Consider the following 7,345-nt stretch of genomic DNA (forward strand, 5'->3'; position numbering starts at 1 on the left):
ATGATATAAAAAATGGATTGTGAATGTAGAGCTGTGTTCCAGTAGCCATGATTCTTGATAATGATTGAACAATGATATAGCTTTCACAATGAGACTCTGTGAATGTGAAAATCTTATGTCTGATGCTCCTTTTAGCTACTATATCAACAGAAGAGTAGAACATATGGAATAAAAATAAATAATAGGGGGAACAAATGTTAAAATAAATTCAGTTTGAAATAGTGGTAAATGAAAGCGAGGGGTAAGGGGTATGGTACGTATAGGTTTTTTTTCTCTATTATCATTTTATTTCTTTTTCTGTTGTCTTTTTCTTTTTCTAAATCGATGCAAATGTACTAAGAAATGATGAATATGCAACTATGTGATGATATTAAGAATTACTGATTATATATGTAGAATGGAATGATTTCTAAATGTTTTGTTTGTTAATTTTTTTAATTAATAAAAAAAGTTAAAGAAAACACAACACATACAGACATGTAGAAAAAAACTACCAAAATTAAAAGGAGAAATAGATAATCTAAAAAAAAAAAAAAGAGAGAGAGAGAGACTAGGGCCCTATCTGATCAGATTCCTTTCTTTTTGAGACTCAAGTCTCTGTTTGAGGGCTCACCAAGTACAGGCTGTCTTCTTATCCCTTGAGACTGATAAACACTGTTTTTTCTCCCAAGCAGTAGGGAAAACCAAATCAATAGGCTGAGCCCTTGATCTTAGGGTTCATCCCTACGAAATTTATTTCTGCAAAGGATCAGCTAAGCCTACTTATAAGTATGTCTAAGTCACCCCAGAGAACCTCTTTTATTGCTCAGATGTGGCCTCTCTCTTTCTCTAAGCCAACTCACAGATGAGCTCACTGCCCTGTCCCCTACATGGGACATGACTCCCAGGGATGTAAATCTCCCTGGCAACATGGGACAGAACCCCTGAGATGAGCAGGAACCTGGCATCAAGGGATTGAGAAAGTCTTCTTAACCAAAAGGAGGAAGAGATAAATGAGACAAAATAAAGTGTCAGTGGCTGAGAGATTTCAAACAGAGTGGAGAGGTTATCCTGGAGGTTAGTCTTATGCATTATATAGATATCCCTTTTTAGTTTATGGTGTATTGGAGTCTTTGGAGGAAAATACCTGTAACTGTTGAGCTGTATTCCAGTAGCCTTGAGTCTTGAAGATGATTGTATAACTATACAGCTTTTATAATGTGACTGTGTAATTGTGAAAACCTTTTGTTTGATGCTCCCTTTGCAAGGTATGGAAAGATGAATAAAAAAATATGGTTAAAAATAAATAATAGGGGGGCTAAGGGGTAAAATAAATTGAGTAGATTGAAATGCTAGTAGTCAATGAGAGGGAGAGGGGTATGGGGTATGGGGTATGGGATGTATGAGTTTCTTTCTTTTTCCTTCTTATTTCTTTTTCTGGAGTGATGCACATGTTCTAAAATGATCATGGTGATGAATGCACAACTATGTGATGATATTGTGAGCCACTGATTGTACACCATGTCTGGACTATGTGTGTGTGAAGATTTCTCAATAAAAAATATTTTTTAAAGATGAAGGACTTATAAGAAAAAAAAAAGGATTGTGACCCTTTGCTAAGGCTACTGCTATCCTGGATAAATTAATGTTTTACATAATAATATTTAACAAAATAACAAGAAACTCAGGCTTAGCCCCACTACCACCCAAAGTTTTGATTGACTTGGATATGTATATAAGAACAATGAATGTATGTTACATGAAGTCAAGGATTTTAAAGTGGCTTGCAACACTGTTTAGGGAAAAAAATTCACACTGGAGAAGGAAAATAGTTTGAACATATGTTAACAGTAATACTTCATGGGGATAAGGCCTAAACCATAATTTCTCAGTGCGTGCCTCTACTAAATTCCATTAAACAGTTGAGCCATTAAGAGCAGACTCCAGAAGGCTTATTTTAAAAATCATTGGCTCTTGAACTGATGGCTGAAAATCAATAGAAACATTTGGAGTATGCCTGTGATAAGAAAAAAGAACAGTTAATCTTTTACAAAGGTTTGGATATAGATTGGTCTATCAGCTATATAAAACTACATTTTAAACAAGAATTTTGCACTAAAAATAAAATGGCACTCTTGCAAGTCTACAAAAATGGATAATTCTGTTTGTAAGCACACAGAGCAAATGTTAACTATATTTATTATTTTAAATTTGTACTTACAGATTCTAGATTTTCATCTTGGAAATACACAATCAAATCTGAAGAAAAGGATTGTAATGGGAAAAGTCTGAAGTTTCTAACTTCATCACTTTCTTCAAATAAAATCAATGTTTTTGCCTGTCAACAGTAACTCCTTGTGTGTGCCAGTATCTAAATATCATTTAACCTTATCCCCTATGTTTATTTAATGCAAAATTGGGAAATTTTTAAATACATATAACAATAACAACAGAATTCTGGTCAGTATGATGCAGTTAAGCACTTGAACTGACATGAAACTTCTGCTTCAAACATAACAGCAAATGCAAGACAAACTCAATCTAAGCATCATACTTAATTTCAGAATTTTCAAACTATTTGTCCTTAAGTAGAAATTTGAAAAAACAAATTTTCAGAATCCTTTAAGAATGCTTTTACCACCTGGATAAGAAACATGATTTAGTTACCACACACTTAAAAATTCATTAGAAAAACCTTACCAAAATAAAATGAAAGCTGACAGACTCAGAATATCAAGTCCTCTCATAAAAGTTTACCAACTGTACAAATTAAGAAAATTATACACGGTTTTGTATTGAGAAAAGACAGCTCAGTCAAGACTATGTACTGTAAAATCTTTCAAAGGCTACAAAGAATCTGGAAAAATACAGAATGTATTTCTTAAGCCCAGATAAGAGCGGGCTTAATGAGAATGAGCTTATTAATTCTTAATAAGAATGATGGAAAGAAATCATTGATGTCAACAATTTTACATATACAAATCTGTCTTGGTTTATTTTTAAACTTCTCTATATAAAAATCATGCTAGCATAATTTCAGGATTCATAAGGGTTTACTTAATAATGATACTCAATTTGTATGGAGAGAAAAATGTCCATTAAAAATTAAGATAAGTCATTTTAGGAAACTCAGAATAATAGGCATTTAGCAGAAATTTGAACTTTTTTCCTCCTCTGCCATCAAACTAAGCAATAAGTTCCCTGTAGGCACTTATTTTACAATGTTTAATACATCATATATGAAGGTACTGATACATCTTTAGTTCAAATTTACTAACCTATTTGTTACAGCCTTAAAAGTATCTTTCAAGTTTTAAAGTAAAAAAAAAATGTGCAAAATTCAGAATTATGAAATCTTGTGTCCTAATATTAAGATTCAATTCAAATTGTCAAATTTTCACCAACTGCTTCAAGGAAATCAACTTCCAAGGTAACTCATCAACCCGGAAAATTTTAGTCACACCAGAATTTACTCCAAAGAAAGTAAAATAGGTCTAAAATCATCTATGTTTTCAAGTTCTTCAAATTTTCCACATGAAACTCCTTCTTGGAAAAACTCGGAAGAACCTGGACTTTCTTTTCCATTGCTGTTCATCCTTCACCTTTTGGCAGGTCTCTCACTTTGTTCATCAAAGTCATTTTCATTTCTCGCAGTCATATGGGAAAGTTTTGGGTCAGTGGTAAGGGTTTCTGTTTCATAGCCATTAGTATCCATACCTGTGTGAAGTGGTTTCTTATTCCTACTTGTTGGTTCATTAATGTGTAACCCTTCAATTTTAATTTATTCTTTGCTTGATATTTCACCTGGTCCATTAGATGACACCCCACTTTGATTACTATTGCTTAGCATGCCATCTTCTTTCTCAGACTGGCTGTTACTACTATTTGAGCAGTTGGAAGAGGGGATGGTACGTGACTAGAAGCAGCACTTTCACTTTCATCTAGAAGGTGATCCATGTAATCCCCTGTTTGGACTTTATTAGCCTGAATCAAATGAAAATCCTTCCCATAGGCCTTCAGTCCTTGTTCAAAATTTCTACACTCTTTGTCTGTCCAAACAGATAATTCTTCTCTAGCTGCTTTTACATGAAATCTTTATCTTCTTAATGCCTCTTCTGTATCAAAATTGCATTTAACCAACTCATATAAAGCCTGTTCATTGTCTATTATGTGAGATCCTTCAGGGATTGCTTCTACACTTTTCTCATCACCTGTTCTTCTACAGGCATCCTTAAGAAATGCAATCACTTTATGTTCTGGTAAATACTCAGGGACCCACAAGAGCTGACCATCATTTTCACATACTTTTCCATTTTCTTTGTATCTACAAATGCCAACTAGAATCTCTGCTTGAAAAATGGAGCCCACATAATCTCCTTTCTCCAATCTTCTGATGGAATATAATCTTCATCTTCCTCAGATTCTTCTTCTATTTCACTATTTGTATCAAAATATTTACATCGACATGGGTGAGTTATTTCCTGGGCATCTTGAGATGCAGCAGATTGTGATGGATCGTCATTGGAAGACTGAGTTTCATCCTCTTGACAGGATGAATCCTTTATATTCTCTTCTTTATTTTCCCCACTACAGCCACTGTTTTTATCATTATCAATATCTTCATCATCTTCACCTTCTTCTTCCTCTTCTTTCTTCTCTTTATCTTCTTCAGGTAGTCAAACAGTACTACCATATCTTCTTTTTCAGAACTGAAGTTTGTTTCTCCTTCCATCATTTCTTCCTCTTCTAATGTCTGTTCATCATCAAAATCATGAACCAGCATGTCAGCTGATGGATCAAATTCATGGTCATCTGATGTTGCTGAACACCCTGGACTTGAAGACTCAATAGATGGCTTGTAGTTTGACAGGAAAAGAGTCTACAGACAGTGTGTAAATCAATTAAACATAAACATCTGATGCACATTTTCTACAACATCCACATCCATCTTTTCTGCATTGAACCTCTACCAGTAGGCCCTTAACCACGTCCAAAACTCAACCAAGCACTGGGAGAATCGAGCCACCATACCATAGTCGCTGCCACTGCCGCTGCCACTGCTGCCTCTGCTGCTGCCACGACCTGAAGAAGCCCCATCCATCTGTTTGCAGCCAGGGAGACTCAGAGCCTGGGAGGGACCTGGGGCCTGGGCTGCCCCCCTCCTTCTTCTAGTCGTCGTCCAGAGCTTGTCAATGTACTTTTAAAATTGTTTGCAATGTTCAGACATTATAAAGACAGAGATTTTTTTTAACTTCTGAATCAAGGAATTTTATGATAAAATTTGAACTGAACAAATGTGGCTTTATTCTGCTTAGATATGTCTTCCCTAAATGTATACAAGCTTACTGATAAAAAGAACTAACCTAACTATATAAGTAATGCCAGTTTGAAAGTATTACATACCCAACAAAAGCCAAGTTTTTTAAAAATTTATTAATTAAAAAAATTAAGAACAAAAACATTAATATATAATTCCGTTCTACATATATATTCAGTAATTCTCAAATCACATAGTTGCATATTCATCATTTCTTAGAACATTTGTATCAATTTAGAAAAAAAAAGACAATAGAAAAAGAAATAAAACAATAATAGAAAAAAAAGATTATACACAACATACCCTTACCCCTCACTTTCATTTATCACTAGCATTTCAAACTAAATTTATTTTAACATTTGTTCCCCCTATTATTTATTTTTATTCCATACGCTCTACTCATTTCTTGACAAGGTAGATAAAAGGAGCATCAGACACAAGGTTTTCATAATCATAAAGTCACATTGTGACAGCTATATCATTATTCAATCATCCTCAAGAAATATGGCTACTGGAACACAGCTCTACATTTTCAGGCAGTTCCCTCCAGCCTCTCCATTACATCTTGAATAACAAGATGATATCTACTTAATGCATAAGAATAACCTCCAGGACAACCTCTAGACTCTGTTTGGAATCTCTCAGCCATTGACTCTTTGTCTCGTTTCACTCTTCCCCCTTTTGGTTGAGAAGGTTTTCTCAATCCCTTGATGCTGAGTCTCAGCTCATTCTAGGATAGAAAAGCCAAGTTTTAATCCTGATTCGATCTTGTGAGAGCAGCCATTTCTTTTAATCCTGATTCAATAATGTAGGTTAGAACATTTTGATTAAATTATCTCCATGGATAATTTAATGGATAATTTAATATTGTACATATTAAATTTTGATTAGATGGAGATGTGACTCCACTTATTCCAGGTAGGCCTTGATTAGTTTACTGGAATCCTTTAAAATGAAACATTTTGGAGAGAGAGCCAGAAACAACAGAACCTAGAGAAATGACAGAAGCCTCAGAGCTGACAGAAACTTCACAGTAGAGTTGACACAGAAGCCAACACTTGGACAACAGAGACATGGATGTTTAGAGATGCTTGGAGCCCAGCAGATATTGTCATGAAATGTTAAGCAAGCCAGAACCTGGAGACAGCCAAGGGAAGCCAAGAGATGAAATTCATCCCTGGAGAAGTAAGGTGAGGAACCACCACAGGAACAGAGGCTGAAAGCAACAGAGCCTAGGAGCAAGGGACCAGCAGATCCCAGCCTTGTGACTACTCAGCTGACATAGGTGTTCCTGAACCATCATCTTTCTTGAGTGAAGGTAACCTCTAGTTGGTGCCATATTTTAGAAATTTTCACTTCCTTAGAACTGTAAACTTGTAACTTAATAAATTCCCCTTTATAAAAGCTGTTCCAGTTCTGTTATATTGCATTCTGGCAGCTTCCTAACTAACACAAAAGTTAAGTTACATAAACTGAGCAATGTACCTGGTAATACTACTTATATAAAGTATAATAAAATTTAAACTATGCTAATGCTTCAAACATATTCTATTTAAGAAATCAGTTAAGCTTAATAAGGAACATAAATGTATTATTTTATAACCTTGATTACCTGGATTTCAAAGAATCTGGCTTTTGGTTACTTGGCCATTTGTTACCTCAGTATGTGAAAGAATTTGAATTTGTAGTGGCTTTGTTAATGTCAGTCAGAATATTTCTGTTAGTAAATGTTGTCATAAATAGAGAAAACCTAGTTCTTAGTTACAAAGAGTTTAAATTCTAGTTAAAATATACAAGGACATAGTGTAAGGCAGTAATAATGAGGGAATAAAAGTGCTAAAGAATTTAAAAAGCAGATAGATAAAGAGTGACCTAAGAAGACCTCATAGAAGAGATGACACTTGTAATACCTTAAAAAAAGGAAGCAGCATTTAAATAAATAGAGCTCTGAACTAGTTTTTTAAGATGCCATTGCTTAACTTTGTGAACTAACATATTCCTGGTATTATTTAGCATTTGGAAATAATGTTGAGAAAAATTTGAGTATTT

General features: G+C 34.4%; 1 pseudogene; it reads right to left on the reverse strand.

Moving 5' to 3' along the window:
• Positions 1 to 1,936: 1,936 nt before the first annotated feature.
• LOC143686743 (mesoderm induction early response protein 1-like) lies at positions 1,937 to 5,080 on the reverse strand (annotated as a pseudogene).
• Between the last annotated feature and the right edge of the window lie 2,265 nt (positions 5,081 to 7,345).

This window comes from Tamandua tetradactyla, chromosome 6 (genome assembly GCF_023851605.1).
Source record: "Tamandua tetradactyla isolate mTamTet1 chromosome 6, mTamTet1.pri, whole genome shotgun sequence".
Classification (NCBI taxonomy): domain Eukaryota; kingdom Metazoa; phylum Chordata; class Mammalia; order Pilosa; family Myrmecophagidae; genus Tamandua; species Tamandua tetradactyla.